At 56.1% G+C, this 20,119-nt stretch overlaps 1 protein-coding gene across 5 annotated transcripts in view; it reads right to left on the reverse strand.

Moving 5' to 3' along the window:
* Positions 1-18,954, reverse strand: part of MCF2L (MCF.2 cell line derived transforming sequence like) — a 132,020-nt gene extending 113,066 nt beyond the window's left edge. For 2 of the 5 annotated variants that reach the window (XM_072782341.1, XM_072782336.1), the window contains exon 1: positions 18,796-18,951. The gene's annotated coding sequence lies outside the window, so the exon portion shown is untranslated. Of the gene's footprint in view, positions 1-18,795 lie in introns of all 5 variants that reach the window. The other 3 variants (XM_072782340.1, XM_072782338.1, XM_072782333.1) reach the window with 3 other exon arrangements.
* Positions 18,955-20,119: the final 1,165 nt, after the last annotated feature.

A 20,119-nucleotide genomic window follows, 5' to 3' on the forward strand; every position in this document is an offset into this window, starting at 1 on the left:
AACAGCCAGGGACAGGGGTCCGGTGCCTGGCTGTAAAGGAACTGGAAGGGAGAGGACCTGGCAACAAGGCCTGGGGGCGTTGTGTTGGAAGGTGTGGTCTGAGGCCTGGGAAACAGGTGTGTGGGGGGGCAGAGCATGGCCCCTGGCTCAGGACACTCACGGCTTCATTGGGTGATGGGACATACAGCCGAGGATGAAAGCAAACTTCAGTGGGGACCTTGCTGACAACCTAGAGCTGATGTGGCCAGACATGGTACCGCTCAGAGCCAGCGAGTCAGGAAGAGCCCGCGGAGCCACCATCCTGCACCCTGGGGCCTGTTTCCAGTCCGGCTCTCCCAGCTCTGCTGGGCGGGGGGTCGGGCACGCCAGCCTGACCCCGGGGCGGAGATCAGGTCAGTCCCCGGTGGCTGGGCTGGGCTGGGGTGTGCCCCGGACCACACCAACCTCCCGCTAGGGGCCACGACAGCCGGGATCTGATTTTGGAGTCTGTTTAAGGCTCTGCCGCAGCCGAGTCCTGAGAACGGAGCTCCCAGCCCGCCCAGTGCAGTTGGCGGCTCCGCGCACGTCCGCTAGTGGACACGGTCTCCGATGGTGACCACAGCAATGGCTGGAATCTCTGGAGCTCCCGGTGTCTGACAGCCAACGCTCCCCAACGTTCCCACAGGAAATCAGCTGGAAATGTGCCTTCCAGTGACCAAAGCGCTCGGCAAGTCCTGCCTGCCAACAGGACTCCCAAAGCAGCGGGCCGCGGGCGCCCCCCGGGGGGGCAGTGGTGCTCCGGCTCGGGCGGGGCGCTGGGCACCGGCGCAGGGCAGCCCGCCCGGCCTTCTAGGGACCCGCTGCTCTCGTTCGACCGGAATGTGTTCCCCAGACAGGCGCGCAGATGTCGTCTGCCTCGTGACTTTCCACGCCGAGCACCCGGTGTGCTCTCTGGCCAGTGGACCAACACTTATTGGAAAGGAACCTGGTAACAATAGAGCCCAGTGATGGGAATGATAACGTGGCCTCTGGGGACCCGCAGCACGGAGTCGTCACAGCTCTGACGCACATTACTGTTTGTGTTCCCACTCTGGGTGCCTCCAGTCCAAAGCTGTAAACACTGGAATGCACCAATTTATAACTAGGAAGTTGGTTTATTACTTTGTTTAGAAAATTAATAGTTGGGGATCCCTGGGTGGCTCAGCGGTTTAGCGCCTGCCTTCAGCCCAGGGTGTGATCAAGTCCCACATCAGGCTCCCTGCATGCAGCCTGCTTCTCCCTCTGCCTGTGTCTCTGCCTCTCTCTCTCTCTGTGTCTCTCATGAATAAATAAATAAATAAAAATCTTTAAAAAAAAAAAAAAAGAAAGAAAGAAAATTAATAGTTAACACATTTAAATTTTATTGAATCTTACACTTTCAGATTCTTCCTGTCAAATGTGCCCCCAAGCAATCTACAAAATACCCAAAAAATGAGAGAAGTGAGGCACAGGGGTTCAGGGTATTCAGGACCTGGGGTTGTCGGTGCCTCGAGGATCGGGAGCTGGCATGCTGGGGACTTGAGCATCCTAAAGAAAGCAGAGACTCCTCTCCTTCCTCCCTTAGAGGATCGTGGTTAGCAGGGGACACTGTGGACACAGCACCTGCACCTCCATGGGCATCCCCGGAAAACCGCCAGGGGGCCGGGCGTGCATGCACAGTGCCCCCCACTGGCAGGTGTACCCACGGCCAGCGCAGCGGACAGGCAGCTGTGTGTCTCGAGCCTACTTCGAGCCTTTCACTGAGGTTGCAAGAGGAAGAGGACACGAAGAGCATGGTGGCCCAGCCATCACCGCGGGGTGGGTCTGGTGCCTTCTGCCTGCCTTCGCACAGAGCTGAATATTTAAACGTGTGATTTAACTTTAGACGTGCCAATTACTTGAGCCTTAACTTACACTCAGTACTTCCCAAGGCTCAACACCAAGGTCAGTGAAATTGAATTAACCTACCTTGACATCTACTTAAGCTTTTAGATCTGGACCTATAAATCCGTAGCAAATATTTATTTTTAGCCTGTCAAGGTCAGAGCTAGCTATTCCCCTCTCCTTCCACTTCAGATATGGCTCTATGACTTGGCGAGAGCCTGCCAATGCCGCCCCGTGTGTGGGCTTGTTGGTAGTGCATGAAGAAGGCTGTGGATGATTATTATGTTTTTAGATAATTGTAGATTCACGTGCAGTTATGACAAATGATCCAGAGAGATCCTGTGTGCCCTCCCCCCACAACAGTTAAAACACGTAAAACGGCAGTAAATGTCGCAGCCTGGATACCACACAGGCAGTCACAGCGCATCCCATCCCCTCCTGCACCCGGAGTCCCTTCACCGACACCCCCGCCTCCTTCCCGTTCCATCCCTGCTGAGCCCCTGCCAACCACTCATCTGTTCTCCATTTTCACAACTTCGCCATTTCAAGAATGTTCTAGAAATGGAACCGCGCAGACAGGCACATCTTGCTTTATTGCACTCCGCAGATACTGCCTTTTCACAGAGGGAAGGTTTGTAGAGACTCTGCATCGAGCATCTACCAGCACCACTTTTCCAACAGAATGTGCTCACTTCGTGTTGCTGTCGCGTTTTGGTGATTCTCGCAATATTTCATACGTTGTCATTATATTTGTCACGGTGATCTGTGATCAGGGGTTACAACTTGTCAAAAACTTGGATGATGGTTAGCACCTTTTGCAGTAAAATATCTTTTAATTAAAGTATGTACTTTTTTAGACATAACGCTACTGCACAGCTGATAGGCCACAGGGTGGGGTAGACAAAACTCGCATATGCACTGGAAATGAAAAAATTCCTTGACTTGTTTACTGTGGAATCTGCTTTGCCGAGGTGGTCTGAGCCAGGCCAGGGTGTTTCCAAGTGCGCCCGTGTGTAATTCTGGGGACTGGCTTCCTGCATTCAGCCTGATGCTCTGGAGACCGATCCAGGCTGTAGTGCATGGTTCTTTCCTGTTGCTGCAGAGTAGGTGATGCTCCACGGCAAGGACAGACCACAGATTTTTTTTTTTCATTTATTTATGATAGTCACACAGAGAGAGAGAGAGAGAGAGAGAGGCAGAGACACAGGCAGAGGGAGAAGCAGGCTCCATGCACCGGGAGCCTGACGTGGGATTCGATCCCGGGTCTCCAGGATCGCGCCCTGGGCCAAAGGCAGGCGCCAAACCGCTGCGCCACCCAGGGATCCCTTTTTTTAGCCATTCACCCACTGCAGGACACAGGGCTCTTTCCAGGTTTAGACTATTACAAATAAAACTGATATAAACATTCACATGCATGAATCTGTGTAAAGTTTTTGTGTCTTGGGATAAATGCCTGGGAGTGCAGTTGCTGGGTTGCAGGACAGTAGCGTGTTTTGGCAGCAAAGGCTCTGCGAGTGGCCACTCTGTGCTGCATCCCCACCAGTGCGGCAAAGGGGTGATCCTTCCCCTCAGCATCCTCCCCTGTGCGGGTGGTCATCACTACTTCTATTTCAGCCATTCTGGGAGGTGCGTAGTGTATCTAGCATGATTCTATTTGCATGTCTGTAAAGGCTGATGGCGTTGAGCATCTTTCCATGTGCTTGCCTGACGTCTGTATCTGCTCATTGCCAACTGGACCAGCTGCCGTGCTAGTGAGATTGGAGATTCCTAGTCCTTCATCAGATTTCAGATCTGAAGATACTTTCCCACAGACTGCAGCTAGTCTGCCCACCTCTGAACAGCGTCCTTTGTAGAGGATAAGTTTCTAATTTTGACAAAGTCTAATTTACCAATTTCTCCTTTTATGGATCATGTTTTTGGCATCAGGTCTAAGAACTCTGTGTATTCCTAAATCCCAAATATCATCTATTATATTTTCCCAAAAGTACTACAGTTGTATGCTTTGTTTAAATCTGTAATCCATTCACTCTGAGTTAACTTTTATGTAAGGTATGAAATCTAGGTCCAATTTTTTTTTCTTTTTTTTTTGCCTCTGGATCTCCCATTGTTCAATTTGTCAAAAAAGCAAAATCTTCCCTGCATCATCCATCTTAGCCGAACATCAGCTGGCCCCACTGGTACCATTCTGCTTCTGAGTTTCCTATCGTGCTCCAGGGTCTGCTCCTCTGCCAGGAAGCACCCCACTGCCCCAGCACACATAGCAAAATAATGTCTTGATAGCAGGGGCACTGGCTCCTCCTTTTCCTTCCTTCCCAAGATAAAGTAAGAATTTTAGCTCCTCTGACTTCCCATACAAATTTTAGGATCGGGCAGCCCCGGTGGCACAGTGGTTTGGCGCTGCCTGCAGCCTGGGGTGTGATCCTGGGGTCCTGGGATCGAGTCCCACATCGGGCTCCCTGCATGGAGCCTGCTTCTCCCTCTGCCTGTGTCTCTGCCTCTCTCTGTGTGTCTATGAATAAATAAATAAAATCTTTAAAAAAACCCCACAAATTTTAGGATCATCTTGTCCATATCCATAAAACAACCTTTCTGGGATTCTGCTAGGGATGCAGTGAATCAGTGTGGCGAGAACAGAGGTGCCACACTCAGTCTTGGACCTGTGAACGCAGCGTGTCACCCCTTTACCGAAGTCCCCACCGAGCATCGGCAGGGGTGACACACAGCCCTGCACAACTTTTGTTAGCTGCGCCTAAGTGCTCCATTTTTTTGAGTAATTGTAAATAATGTTGCGTCTTTACTTTTGGCATCCATGTGTCCATTGCTATAAGTAGAAACATAATGTCTTCTGGATGTATATCCTGTATCCTGCAGCCTTGCCACCCTGTCTCGTAATAGTTCCAGGAATATTTCTGGGATTTTATAATTAGATGATCGTGTCACCTGTGAACGGACGGCTGATTCCTCCCTGCCCATCGCTGTGCCCTGTGTTTGCTTCTCCTGCCCCATGCCTGAGGAAGAGCGCTGACAGTGGACGCCTGACTTTTCCGCCCAGCTAGCTGCAGCTGTTCTCCGTAGGCACTCGTTAACGAGTCAAGGAAGTTCCCCTGTATTCCTCTTCTTCTGGATGGGTATTGAATTTTGTCAAATGATCTTTCTGGACTGACTGAAATGATGGTGTGATTTTTCTCCTTGAGTCCCTTGATGTGGTGGATTCCACTGATAAATCTCAAAATACTGAACCAGGCCTGCACACCTGCAATAACCCACCCTGGTCACAGTGAGTAATTCTTCCTACGTATTGCTAACTTCTTTTTGCTAATGTTTTGTTACAGACTTCTGTGTCCGTATTCATGAGCAATATTGTCCGTGGGTTTCCTGTCTTTGTTGTTTGCCATCAATATTATACTAGCCTCAGAAGATGAACTGGGATGCGCCTCCTTTTTATTTTCTGGAAGAGACAGCATAGAGCTGATGTTACTTCTTTGAATGTGTGTTGGAATCCTGGGGTAGAACCATTTAGGCCTGAAGGTTTCTTGTGGGGAGTTTAAAAATCACTAACTCAACGTCCTGACTCACCATTGGGCTATGCAAATGGTCTCTTTCCTACCAAGGGAGACATGGTAGTTGTGCTTTTCAAGAAGTGTTTCTTCATCTTCAGTTTTCAGAAGTTCAACCATGAGGGGTCTTGGTGTGATTCAGGGGGATTTATTCTAACTGGGGTTCTACCAACTTCTCAAATGTTTGCATTTGTGTCTTTGCCACATTTGGGTCCTTTTCTCCTGTGATTCCAGCGGCAGGACTATCCGTTCTGAGGATAGAGTCCAATACGTCCCTGAGACTCTTCATTTTTGTTCTAGCCTGTCTCCCTGTTGTTCAGATTGGGCAAGGTCTGCTTTATTCCCAAGTTTGCTAGTTCTTGGGGTTTTTACTTCAGATACTACATTTTTCACTTCTAAAATTCCCATGTTTGAGGTGCCTGGGTGTCCCAGCAGGTTGAGCATCTGACTCTTGATTTCAGCTCAGTTCACGATCTCAGGATCTTGGGATCGAGCCTTGTGTCAGGCTCTGCACTCAGCGGGGCATCTGCCGGGGATTTTCTCCCCTTCTCCCTGACTCATGCACATGTATGTGTGTGTGCTCTTTCTCTCTCTCTCAAAGAAAGAAAAAGATGGAAGGTTTAAATACAGTGATGCAAGCATCCACCTTCAAAAACTAGAAACAGTAGAGCCATTTAAAACCAGAGTAAACAGATAGAAGGAAATAATAAAAATAGAAATCAGAAAACTAGAAAACGGGCAGATAGAGAAGACCACAGACCTGATGAGCCTCCCTCCAGACTAGGTAAAAGGAGAGGTTTCTCTGAATTGTAAAGATGCTGGCAATGTCTCCAGCCATCTCCTCCCAAGAGTGAAGGAGCCCAGGGTGCAGGGCTGGGATACAGAAATGCATTCCACCAGCACCTGCGGAATCCCCACATCTACCAGCCAGTCACTGCCAGGGCGCTGCCAGGGCTCTGCAGAGAGGGGGCTGCTGGGGAGGGAGCTCCTGTTTGTTTTGCTGTTGGTGTCAGGAACAGCTTGGCCTCCACTTTGCTCCACACCAGCTGGTGCCCCCAAGTCCTGCTCCCTGCTTTAGTGCACAGCACCTGCCTTCCCACCCGGCCCACAGCTCAGCTCCGTGGTCATGAGCCCAGTACCACTGGCCCTCACTGCCCCTTGGCCTCCCTCCCACTGCAGGCCCACCACCGGGACCTGCCCACCAGGCAGTAAGGACCAGGCCTTTGCACCATCATGGCCAGCCCTGGGCAGTATGCCACACACCCTCTAGGCCCCACTTATGAATGGATGGTGCAACATGTGCATAACTGGCATCATGTCCATCTTCCTGAAGCCACTTCTGATACAAAATGATTTCCAGGTACCTGCAAAGACACCTCAACATCGACCCAGCTCCATGCAGAGCCATCCACAGGTGGCTGCATCCTCAGGGGCCAGATCCACACTTGTTCAGGTCCTCCTGGGGCTGGCAGGTGGAAGCAACACCCAATGCTAAGGTCTTGGCACAGACGTGGGAGGGAGGTGTTCCTAGCCTGCACCCTGGAGCCAGCATGAAGCAGACGGGTCTTAGCTTCTCATACCCATTCCCCGGGGACACATGGAGGTGCTGACGTGGGGCAGGCTCCCCAGAGGTTTCAGAGGCAGTGGGAGCTGTGGCAGGGGCAGAGCATCAGGTCCCAGCAGCGGTGGCCGAGGGCAGAGGGCCCGGGAAGCAGGCAGTGACAGCTCAGCACTCGAGGGTGGGGGGATGCTCTTTCCAGAGAAGGAAGAGTTTTTTGCATGAAAACCCATGCTTCCTCTATCCTGTCGCAATATTCATATTCTAATCTGTAAATGCCTGAACTATCTGGGGCCGAGAACGAGCATGTGAGGTGTTCAGTGGACATAGCGCCCTCAACACCCCAAGACCAGTATGGGCCACAGATGAGGGCGAAAGGTGCCCCCACGATGAACGAGGACCATGGGTGCTCACCTCCCCACGTCTATGCTCGGGCCCCACCTCCTGCACCAGAGCCGTGGAAGAACCCAGGTCTTCCCAGGCAGACTCAGCTCAAGCAGCAACTTCACCGTGTCCATGGTGACTGCATCCCCTTGGATGAGTCCTAATCTCCCCGCTCCTCCCCACATAGTGTCCGGGGTGGGGGGGGGCAAAGGGGTCTGTGCCCAGACCCTGGTGTCTCCCAGTCCTGCTCTCGAAGGCTGGCCCCTTCAAGCCCCTCACCCTCCAGGGTATCCCACCAGTGCACCACTCAGGCCCACAGCAACTTCCAGAAGGTGCACTCAGGCTCTAGCCCTGTGGCCCTTTCTGGAACCTACCTGGCACATTGAACTGGTGAGGATACCTGGCCCTGACCTACTCGCCCTCCATCCCCCCTACCCCAGGTCCTGCCCACTCCCCAGGGCCTTTCTGCAGATAGCACAAGACCCATGCTCCATGGCACACACGAGCCCCGGAAGGCACTGCTCACCTTTCACATCCCCATGGAAAGGTCTCCCAAGTAACCCCGTTTTGGGTTCTATATGCCCGGGCGCATGTTTACACAGACCCCAGGGCAGGCGCCTAGTTGAGTGCACAGGGGAACATGTGCAGTTACCTGCAGGCATCCTGAGCAGATGCGGACAGGCGGCCACAGCTTCTCACCAAGGCCGACCCTGACCCCTAGGGGACGCCCTGGGGTGAGAGACCCAAGGGGCGCAGAGGGGGCCTGGGACCTGTCCCTGCAACGCACAGAGCACTCCCCCAGCTAATGCTGAGAAGACAAACACCCCAACAGAAAAGTGGGCAAGAGTGCTGACAGACATTTCCGCAGGGAAGATGTGAGATGGCCAGGAACCATGAAGGTGCTCCACATTGTTTGCCATCAGGGAAATGCAAACCAAAACCACCATGGGAAGACGCCACATCACACCCACCAGGACGGCAAACAAAAAGATGGACAAAGACAGGTGTTGGCAAGGACGTGGAGAAACCACAGCCTTGTCCACTGCCAGGAAGATATGAGGTGCTGCGGCCACATGGGAAACAGGGTGGTGGTCTTCCAGCAGCTAAACCCAGAGTCACCATGTGCCCCGGCACCTCCTCCCGGGGCGTGCACCCCGGAACAGTGAAGACCCTATGCACGGGAGCCGGTGCGGAAACGGTGGAGGCAGGATTCACAGTGGCCCAAAGTGGCCCAAAGCAGAAACCAGCCAAGTGCCCACACCCGACAATCAGGTGAAGCATCATCTATTCACACAGCAGGACGGAACCTGACGCAGGCTGTGCCAGGAAGAACTTTCAAGATACGATGCCTCGTGAGCTGCGTGTGACCATTTCCATGCAACGCCCGGAACAGGGAAATCCACATGGACCAAGTGCGGAGCCCTGATTGTGGGGCGGGGACGGGATGCGACTGCTCACGGGGGCGGGGGCTTCCTTCAGGGGTGAACTGAGTGTCCTCAAGCTCATGGCGACACTGGCCAAGTCTGCCAACAGCCTGAACACCACTCAGCTGTACATTTTAAAGGGGATGAAAATCTATAAAGAACTTCTTAAACTCAACAGCAAAGAAACAAACAATCCAATCATGAAATGGGCAAAAGCCATGAAGAGAAATCTCACAGAGGAAGACATAGACATGGCCAACATGCACATGAGAAAATGCTCCGCATCACTGGCCATCAGGGAAATACAAATCAAAACCACAATGAGATCCCACCTCACACCAGTGAGAATGGGGAAAATTAACAAGGCAGGAAACAACCAATGTTGGAGAGGATGTGGAGAAGGGGAACCCTCTTGCACTGTTGGTGGGAATGTGAACTGGTGCAGCCACTCTGGAAAACTGTGTGGAGGTTCCTCAAAGAGTTAAAAATAGACCTGCCCTACGACCCAGTAATTACACTGCTGGGGATTTACCCCAAAGATTCAGATGCAATGAAACGGAGGGACACCTGCACCCCGATGTTTCTAGCAGCAATGGCCACAATAGCCAAACTGTAGAAGGAGCCTCGGTGTCCATGGAAAGATGAAATGGATAAAGAAGACGTGGTCTATGTATACATGGAATATCACTCAGCCATTAGAAACGACAAATACCCACCATTTGCTTCAACGTGGATGGAACTGGAGGGTATTATGCTGAGAGAAGTAAGTCAGTCAGAGAAGGACAATTATCATACGATCTCACTCATATGTGGAATTTAAGAAACAAAACAGAGGATCATAGGGGAAGATGATCTTAACTCTGGGAAACAGAGGGTCCTGTGGGGGAGGGGTGGGGAATGGGTCACTGGGTGATGGACATGAAGAAGGGCACGTGATGAGATGAGCAGTGGGTGTTGCACACAACTCAGAAATCACTGGCCTCTACTGCTGAAATCAATAATACATTATATATTAATTAATTGAATTTAAATTAAATTAAATTAAAAAATAAAGATAGTGAAAAATCTATGGTCTGTGATTTATGCAGAAATGAAGCTGTTAGTAAAAATGAAGTGAAGATGAGGCAGTGTGCACACTCACAGTCACGCACACATGCTCGCTCACAGTCACACACACACACACACACACACACACACACGGCCTTCTGGGTGACACCGAGCTGTCACACAGATCCCTTCATCTACTGTCTCTGCGCATCCAGAAGCCGACCGAGCGGCACAGGATGAGCTGTGCTTCCCAAGGCACCCGCACAGCTGGATGGGCAGCCTGCGGGCTGCAGCTCACCTGTAGGACTCCCTAAGCAGAAGCCACGAGCACCCAGTTCCCCAGCGAGCTGGAGTTCCCCCGACTGTGGGGCCATGTGGGGCGAGCGTGCTGACCGTGTAAGAAGCACCCTGCAGTTTCCCACATTCCTACCACAGCGAGTGCCCGCTGCTCTGCCGCCACAGGGGGACAGCCGGAGCCGAGACCCAGGGCACGACAGCAGCGAGCCGGGGAGCGGCACAGGGACGGTGCCCGCTCTCCATGCCCCTGCCCATGCCACCTGGGCTCCCTCATCTCCCATTCGTAGATGTGGGGGGCTCATGGGTGCCGAGCAGGTGCAGAGCAAGCCCGGGTGCTGAAGGCCAGAGGGGGCATCGGAGCTCCGCTGCTGCTGGCTCTGAACTGGAAGCATGCATGGCACCAGGGAGTCTGAGGGGTTGGCCTGGAAGTGAGTTTAGGATCAGCTCCCTGCCGTTTCCCCCAGGGTCATTCTGCCAATGCTTCGGAGCGGGCAGCAGAGGGAAGACGCGTTGCCGTGTCCCCGTTCCTGGGGGTGGGGGGTGGCACAGCTCCAGTGGGGTCAGGCCCTGACTGCACTCTGCAGCCGCTCTGTCAGCACTCCTGAAATGGCTGTGCTGCAGCCACGCAGCAAGAAGGGGCACCGGGGCCCAGGAACCCACACCTGGGCTTACACCGACCCCCAGCTGCCACCTATGGGAGGAGCAGAACGAACCAACAGAACTCCGCGTGGAGACACTGCGCTTCCCACTCCCCAGGCAGGACGTGGCCGGGCAGCTGGCTCTCAGGGGAAAGCGCAGTGAGGCCCGAAGACCCACAGCACGTGAGCCTGGGGTGCACACCTGCATCCAGAAGCTCGCCAGGTACTTCCTAACACCCCGTCCCAAGAGTCCACCTGGCTCCTGTGCACAGGGACCCACCTCTTCCGCCACCCTGCCAGCCACCCCGCCAGCCACCCCGTGAGCCCTGACCGCTGTCGGGAGGGCGGGGCATGAACCCTTCTCCATATTTGAGCCCAGAAAAGCCTCTTGACACAGACGTCTTCCTGAGAGGTGTCTGACACACATATATGCCCATTCCCAGCATGGGCAAGTGTCACAAAGCTTCCAGAGACTTCCCTAACACACGGTCCTTTCCCAGGTATGGGAAACCATTTCCCTTGGGGCACATCGCTGTACACACGCCCTAGGCAGCAGGACCGCCCACACTCCTGCTGAAAGGAACAGGGAAGGCCAACCCTCCTATAAAACAAGTACTAGGGACAGATAGTCATGGTGAGGTCTGGGGGACGGGCGGGGGGAGAATCCGAAGCAGATTTCCTGCTCAGCACTCAGTGCTGAGCTCGACGTGGGACCCGATCCCACGACCCTGAGCCGAAACCAAGAGTTGGCTGCTTAACCCCCGAGCCACCGAGGAGCCCCTATCATGACTTTTTTTTTTTTTTTTTTTACAAAGGGAAACGTCACCATAACTACTTGAAAGTTCTGGAAACCGTTCCCTGACATTCAGGTTGCATCTTCATGAGTCACATGAAGGGCAGCCAGACAGACATGACCTCCGTGGACAGTCTCAGGGCTGCAATGGGAATTCATCCTGCCGCCGAGGGGCTGCCGCACTCAGGGCACAGTGGGGCACAGGGCAGGGGGTCCCCCCGTGTGCGCCATGTCATCAGAGTGCCGTGTAAATCAGAGGACTCCCAGACCCCCGCCCGAGATCCGTCCTCCAGCACCCACCCAGGATGCAGCAGCAGGCCCGGCGGATCCGAAGGCCAATGTGAAGAGGCTCCCAAGGCCCCACACTGGACAATCTGACCAACGCGAACATCTGCGATGGATTCAGATGTATACAGTTTTTATGTTTTTTACTTCTGTTAAAAACAAGACAGCAGGCAGGCCCCAAGCAGACACTGGCCACTCTGTCAGCACCCCGTCACCAAACTGGATCTGACTTACAGCTTTAATGTCCCCAGACACAGAGTGACCAGAAACGTTGGGCGACCTGCCGGATGGACCCCCGGGTGGGGACCCTGCCGCCACCACCTGCTTTCCCTCCAGAGCAAGCTGCTCGTCTGCCCCTCCTGCTCACAGGTGGCCTCTCACCTCGTCCAACAGCTGGACGGCAGGCCGCCGGCTAAGGAACCCCCCAACGAAGCCAACAAGATCATTTAAACATATTCACTTAAATTCTATTTTGTACCAGTTTGAAGTGATATTTTTAAAAGCTGTCACCGCTGCTATTGGGGAGGTGCTAACGGCAGACTCACTACCCTAGAAGCTGGTAGACACCAAGGAGAGAACCAGGCACGTGTGCCGCAGGCCCACGCACCGCCCATCATGGTGACGAGGAGCTCAGGGGGACGTGTCTCTTCATCGGGTGAATTCTGGCCGTCAGAATGGAGTTCTTGGGAGAAGGAGGACATCGGCCCTCTCAGGAGTCAATGAATAACTCCCAGCAACGCTCACTGACAGCTGCTAACATCCAGGCAGACTAGCCGGTGTCACGTCTGTGGAGGGAGGGGACCACTATGACGCCGTCTTTAACCAGAGTGCACCCCAGGAGCTGACTCACGGTCCGATTTCTAAGTATGGGACAGAGACACGTGTCAGCGAGGCTCTGAGGCGCAGGAGCATGGGGCGAGGCTGTCAGGGCGGCCGGGGTGCAGGAGGGCCCGGCCTCCAGGGCAGACTCGGGCTGAGCCAGCCGGGCCTGACCCTCCGCCCTCGGGGACACTTGGGTGGCTGTGGCCCGGGCTGCCCAGCCTGAGGAGGCCCACCAGGCCCTCCGGTCCCCGCCCTCCAGGGCTTTATTCACACCCACCTATTTTCCCAGGGCTGCCTGCCAATTGCCAGGAAAAGTCTCCCACAAGATGTCCCCGCTCCCAACCTCGGGGTGAGCTCAGGCCAGAAGCCCGGGGCCCAGACCCAGAGACGAGCCCCTGTGAAGGCACACGCCCCCACGGCTGGGGCTGAGCGCGGGACAGGGGGTCCAGGTCCTGCCTGTGGGGGTCCAGCCTTACGTTCTACCCCAGGAAACACATCTTCTCGTGGAGGTAACACTGTCCCCGCCGCCGGAAGACAGAGGAAAACACGTTACCAGCGCACGAAGAATGCATTCACGTTCAGCTGCAGGTCTTTGACGGCAAGGGTGCCGTCTACACGGTGGAGCAGTGCCACCAGCTCCTAGCGCCAGTGCCAGGATGTCACTGGCTTTGAGACGACTCTTTATCACTTCCCTAGTTTCCATTCCTGCGAGTGGACGCTGCTGATGGAAACCAAAATGCTTGAAGACATTTGTCCACGCCGCGGTGTTTGCAGCATGGCTTCGAGGACTGCATGCTCGCCCGTGAGGGTAGGGACCACGGAGGTGTCCTCATCTTTCTGCGTTCCTCACTCCCACCCAACCCGGCGAGCATTTCTCATCTTACGGTGCGTGTCTTCCCTGCCTGCCCTGAGCACCTTCCTCCCCAGGCCCACTCCCCGCTGGTTCTGTCCTCGTAAAGGGCATCTGCTTTATCCTGCGAAGGGTTGTCCTAGGTTTTGTCTGGGAGTGAATCTTGCAGTCTTTAACGTGCAGGCAGTGAAACCCCCTCATCTTCTCCACGTCCCTCAGGTGCCGCAGGAGAACCAGCACCTGGCTGGCACAACCCCTGCAAACAGCCACGCACCACCTGCTGCTCCATGCGGCTAACCCACAGGTGCCACCCAACGTGCCAGTGCAGTGCTTTCTAAACACCGCCATGCCTCGCACGTGGAGGATGGAGACACTCATGCTCCGCACAGAGCACGGAGCTGGGTGACCAGGGCTTCCTGGACCCCGTGGTTCCCAGTACTAGGCCCTTGGGGAGAAGCCTGCCACCTAGCCTGCCACGGGAAGGAAATGCTGCCTGTCCTTGTGCTGCCGTGTCTTGGAGATGCATGACATGGCTTGTCAGGAACAAAGCTGCCCGTGCACTGTCAGGGTGGCAGGACCTCCCCAGAAGCTGAGAGCCTCACAGATGAGCGCTTCGCGGTACAGGCGGTAGGTACACTTGCCCATCTAGACAGGTGGGCAGGACTTGAGTCCGGAAGTTGACAAGGCCAGAGGCAGGGAGACCTTGTCCTCACCAGCCATGCATCACTGCTGGGAGCAGCGAAGGAGGGCAGGGGGGCCCAGCCTGGCACTGCTGGTGACACAGCAGCCATGTGCTTTCCCAGAGCTATGTGGCCCCAGGATCACGTTGATCCACAGCACGTGTCATAAAGCACTTGGTTCAACAGAAAAACCACCAAGTTTCTGCAAAAATAAAAATGCACATCACTCCTGCTGCTGGTGGGGCAGGCTTGGGGAGGGAGCCTCCGGATGAGCAGCCTCCCGGGCATCTGTCCCCGTGAGGGGCTTCTCCAGCCGCCAGAGTCCTTCCTGGGGTTCTGTGACCCGTCACATCCGTCATATTAACACCTAGTCGGTTCCACCCAGAGCCTATCTGGGAGGTCCTGGGAAGTCTGAGCACCGCGAGGCTGCGGGGCACCAGGGCTGCTTTCGTTGTGGCTTCCGACAGCGACCAGCCACCACCAGCGGGCCCCAGACATTTGCGGGTTCGCAGCAGCGAGCACGATCTGCAGGTACGGAGCTCCTGCTGGCTTCCCCAGTAACGGTTAGTCCAAGGGCAAAGCCCAAGGGACCAGGAAAGGGTGAAAACAAGACTGTTTAGAGCAACACCCAAGTTCTGTGTCTACAAACAGCACGTTTTCTGGTGAGAACGTCACATCTGGGACAAGAGGCTGTTGGGGAGTGTGGCCGCCAGGCAGGTCTTCCAGGGCCGTGTGCTCCGCCCTGTGCTCTCGGCCTGGGGGCTCCAGGAGGGGCCCACGCGCGGGGAGCCTCGCACGGGTGCACCACGTTCTCTCAGGGCCCTTCACCTGCGCCCGGCGGAGCTAGGCCGAGGCCGCCGGGCAGCGGCTTCCCTCCCAGCACGGCGCCCTGGGGTCGTCCTCGCTCTTCCCCCCGCGTTTGCAGCGGGCGCTCCTGGCCTCCTCCACCGGAACGCACGCTCTCACGTCCACGCCACGCGCAGGAATTAGGTCCAGCTGCGCGAAAGCACCAACCTTGGGAGCTTTTGGCGACGCCACGGCAGCTCCACGGCTCAACCGCATGTTGCAGACGGTAACTGTGGGCCTTACGCTCGCATCAGGAACCGCACTTGATGGTCTTTTATCCTCGAGACGTCTCCGGGCAGCCGTCCCAGCGTGACTCTCAAGGGTTTGTTGGCGTCATTAGAGACTCTGCTAACCCGTCGGAACAGACTCACCGTTTGAAAAGTAAACGCAGGAGAGCAGTGGCCAGAGTCCCGGGTCAGGGAGGCCCCCCGTGCCCGCGGACAGGCCCCACCTATTCGGCGTCACAGCGAGGACAAGGAATTGCCGCCGTGAGAATAACACCCGCCCGTGCTCTCAAAATCGAGGTTTCAGAGGACGGGACGTTCCAACGAACGTTCACAGCTGCTGCCGCTTCCCTGCCTACCGCGCTGCTTGCTCACGGAGGTGTTTGGCAGAGGCCGGAGGACCTGAGGGTGGGTGCCCGAGGATGCCGGCGGGGAGCAGGCCACAAGAGCAGGAGTCGGGGCACCTGGGTGTGCATGGGGAAGTGCCACTCAGAAGGCGGAGAGCCGAGCGAGCTTGGAAGCTGCGCTCATGAAATACACGTGTGCACGCGTGTGCTGGTCTCCCACACACCACCGGCGCCTCCGGGACACGTGGTGTTCACCCCAGGCCCATTCCCGTGAGGTGACCAGCTCCCGTCTGGTCTGGCCTCCTGCCTCTGCTGTGTCCTGGTTGCTCTCCAGGCTCTGCCCCAACCTGCCTCAGCTGTTCATTCAGAACTGGATGGGACGGACAGCCGGGGCCCCAGGACTGCCTGCACCTCGGTGCCCCCACTCTGGGGCTGCCGTGTCAGCCTGGTGCCCTGGGTGCATGACAAAGGCCCAGCCCAGGCCGGGTCAGGTGCCAGGGGTCATGGAGCAGGGGTTGCAGCAGCGGCACCTGTGGGGCGTGGGGGGAAGGGAGTTGTGTGCAGAGACCCTGCGCCTGTGTCTGCAGACCGTGCAGCCCCACAGAAAGGCGTCATGCGGGAGAAGCATCTGCCACGACTTTGCTTCTGGAAAGAGGGGGGTTGTGGGGTGAGGGGTCACACTGCTGGGGGCCTTTCCAGACTCCAGCGGGGACTTGAGCCCAAGAGTGGCCCCAGGAAGGAGACCCCGGCGCTGACCCGAGGTGCCTCCCTGGCCGCTGAAAGGAGAGGCTGCCCAGCCGTCTGTGGGGCCAGCTCACAGGGAGTGGAGCGCCCTGCAACCGGAGGCCTTCCCTGTGCGGCTGACGGTCGGGCAGGCTCTGACCCGCAGGTGGGTGCACCCGACGCTGGCGGGAATAGCAGGGCTGTGGGAGCCGAGACCCGGCACAGGGCTGCAGCCCCACTAGGTGCACTACAGAGGCGGCCCCGCACCTGCCTCCTCCTCTCAGCCCCCAGTTCCTCCCTGTCTCCACAGGGAGCAGGGAAGGGGCCACAGGTGCAGCAGCCTGTCCACAGAGCAGGAGCCACAGAGGCCCGTGAGGCCTGCCACTGGGGGACGGAGGAGGAACCCACAGCTACGCAGCCGAGATGGGACCCTGGCCCGTCGCCTGAGCCCACGACACCTTGGGTCCTTGCCACCACCGCTGCGCGTGCTGCCACTGTCACCAGCCGCGGAGGGCCTTCCTGTAGCCCACGCTCTAGGCGGCCGAGCAACGAGCAGAGTCCAGCTCTGGCGTCCCACTCTGGAGCCTCAGCCACTCCGGCCCCACTGTGCACGGAGACACTCGACAACCTCCCAGCTGTAGAAGTCAGCCGTCCACCGTGTCTACCACCCACGTGCCCTCACCGAGGGACCAAGCATGCTGCCTTCCCAAGTGCCCTTTCTGGGCCAGGTGCACCAGGTGACGGCTCCATCCCTTGCTCTCCCCTGCCTTCCCTGGCCCCGTCCCCTGCCCTCTCCTGCCCTCCCCTGCACTTGCCACCCCCAGGGGTGGCCGTCCCACTGCTGTGCTCCCAACCCAGAAAGTACCAGAAAACCAGGCCCCATAGTCGGGCGGTCAGTCAGGACACTCGCATCGTGGGGAGACTGACTTGGGGTTTCAGGCTTCAGCCTCCCACTGGCCAACAGTCACTGACAAAGGAAGTGGTAAAACTCAGGTTTCTGCACCAACAAGACTAAACAGAGATGCTAGTGGGGCTATGACAGCAGAAAGCAACCACCCACTGGCCAGGTGCAAATGGCCAACCATGTCCTTATGTGCAAGGCCCACCACTGGAGCCGTGGCTCAGACCCTGGGTGTGCACAAGATACCCCGTCGGCAGACGGACGGCACACATGGGACACGGAGCACAAATGCCGAGGTGCAAAGATGGTGCACGTACTCTCTCACCAAGGGGTGCCCAGGCAACACAGACACGGACACAGCCCACGAGGGACACAGGCCACAGGGGGCACAAGCCACGAGGGCACAGCCCATGAGGGACACAGGCCAAAGGGACATAGTCCGTGAAGGACACTGGCCAGAGGGACACAGTCCGTGGGGGACACTGGTCAGAGGGACACAGTCCACGAGGGACACAGGCCAGAGGGACACAGCCCACGAGGGAGCCCAGGGTCGCCTTAGCCCCACTGCCCACCTACATTAGAGGCCGCTTAGGGCAAGGCCTGGGATCCCTGGAGACAGAGGTGAGGGCCCTGCTTGTGCTCCCTCGCGGCTCCAGCCCAGCCCTGGGTGGACACTCGTCGTCCTACCTGTGCCATCCCTTTGTAGGTGGCACGTTGCTTGCCCTGTCTCCTGAGAACTACTGTTGGCATAGGATGGGGACGAAGGGGTGCAGGGAGTTCAGTGCTGTTGAACCGCATACCGCACAGCAGGCCTCTCGCTTGCTTTGAGGAACTGGATGAGGCACAGGGGATGGCACACAGGAGGGCAGGAGGGCTCAGGGGAGGGCAGGAGGGCACGTGGGAGGTCACCCGACTAGGGTCAGGCCAGGCCCTGAGGAGTGTGGGGTTCTCAGCTAGCGTTTGTCATGCTCCCCTGTCCTCCGGGCAGTGGCCATGGATCCATGACCCACCGAATTCAACACCACCTCCCGGGTCTCAGATGAGAAGCCATGCCTGGTGCTGGTCACCCTCCCGGGCACCGGGCTTCATTTCTAATCCAAATGAGCTTTTTCCCTCTAATGTTAAGCCGCTCATCAGAATAACCTCCAGGAGGTCAAATGAGGAGGGTCATGGGAGACTCCTCAGAGGGGCAGGCAGGTAATAGCCACGGGCCTGCAGCAGGTGCCTGGGGATGCCATGGGGACACCACAGGGACGTCACGGGGACAGCACGGAGACACCACAGGGACGCCATGGAGATGCCATGGGGACACCATGTGGACACCACAGGGATAGCATAGGGACACCATGCAGATGCCACAGGGATGCCACGGGGACACGGCGGGGGGGGGGGTGCCATGCAGACGCCACGCATGACTGTCCTCCCAGATCCAAAACACACTCATCTCCTAAAACGACTGGAAGAGCGATGGGCAGGATGTTTGAATCCGATCAGCAGCAACAGCTTCTAGGTCCAAATAAGGTTGCAAAGGGCCCTACCTGCAGGGGGGTGTGACTGCTCCGGCGGGTCTCTGACAAGCCTGATGACATCAGGGACGTCGATCTGAGGGTCACCTTCTTCCTTTTCGGCCTCATCGGAGCGTCTCAGGGAGGAGTGAAGGTTGCTTCCGGTTTTCTTGCACAGAACAGATCTCCAGCAGTCAAACATGAGTCTGCGGTGCAAAAAAACAGATTTTCAAGGGAAAGTGAGATCACGCTGCCCAAAGACATCATAGTCACTTCTTTGGATAAAGCCCAAATACCTAGATGCAGCCTTTGCAGTGTTTGCTCAGAAACAGAAAGAGACAATTAAAACAAAATTCATTTTCCCATGAATTTCTACTCCACCAACCTTCAGTTAAACAAGCAACTTCAAATAAATTAATTTAATTAAATTAATTAAGAAAACAAAAAACAACAAGCGACCTTCTTTTATGATATTGCCTTGGAATGAAGTTTGCATAAACAAAAATATTATTTACCTCTGCGGCTTAAGAAAAACAAAGGCCTAGATTTTCCCTTGACGTTTTAGGCTCTTGTTTCAAGGATATAAAAATATCTGATTCCCTGGTTTCAAGGTCACAGTCTAATTCACCGAACTGGCAAACTGTCGAAACCATTGCTGATTGCTTCGTCAGATTACTTGAAAGCACGTTAAATCCTGGGAGCAAAGAATGTCCTCCTGAGTTCCAGAACAAACATGAAGGTACGATCTCTCCCGAGAAAGTCCGGCAAAAAAACCTCAGGTCAGGTCTGGGGGAAGCAATCCTGGGCTTAGCTGTCAGCCTGAAGGCGTTCGAGGGCCGCGCGGCTAGGCTGGCCGTGGCAGGTGGCTCCCCGCGGGCGGGTCTGCACTTCTCCTTGAGCATATTTGGGGTCCTCATGACCCCCGAGCTGGCAGGCCCGTCTCGGAGAGCAGAGATGTCAGTGAGCTGACTCGAGCAACTCCTAGCGGGAGATCCAGCGGCGATTCGCCTTCTGCTTCATTGTTTCTGTTCCGTGGGATGCAGGTGAGTTCAGGCAGTTTGGTCCCGGCCTCCAGCCCCATCCCCTGGAGGCCACCAAGGGCTGCCCCCCCGGCCCCCGACCCCCCCACACACACACCCTGCCCCCGAAGCCCCCCACTGGCCGGGGTCTGGCCCAGCCACTCTTCCCCTTAACTCCCCTGACTGCCTGGCCACCTGACGGCTGTTCCCGGGTCACTCGGCCTTTCTGACCCCCGGGGCAGCTTTGAAAGCCCCCCCCCCGCCGGCGGGCACCTCAAGAGGGGCCGGAGGAGCCTGGGGGTCTCTGCCAGGAGGAAGGAGCCACCCCCAGATGGAGG

The sequence above is a fragment of the Canis lupus genome, chromosome 17 (assembly GCF_048164855.1).
Source record: "Canis lupus baileyi chromosome 17, mCanLup2.hap1, whole genome shotgun sequence".
In the NCBI taxonomy this organism is placed as follows: Eukaryota; Metazoa; Chordata; class Mammalia; order Carnivora; family Canidae; genus Canis; species Canis lupus.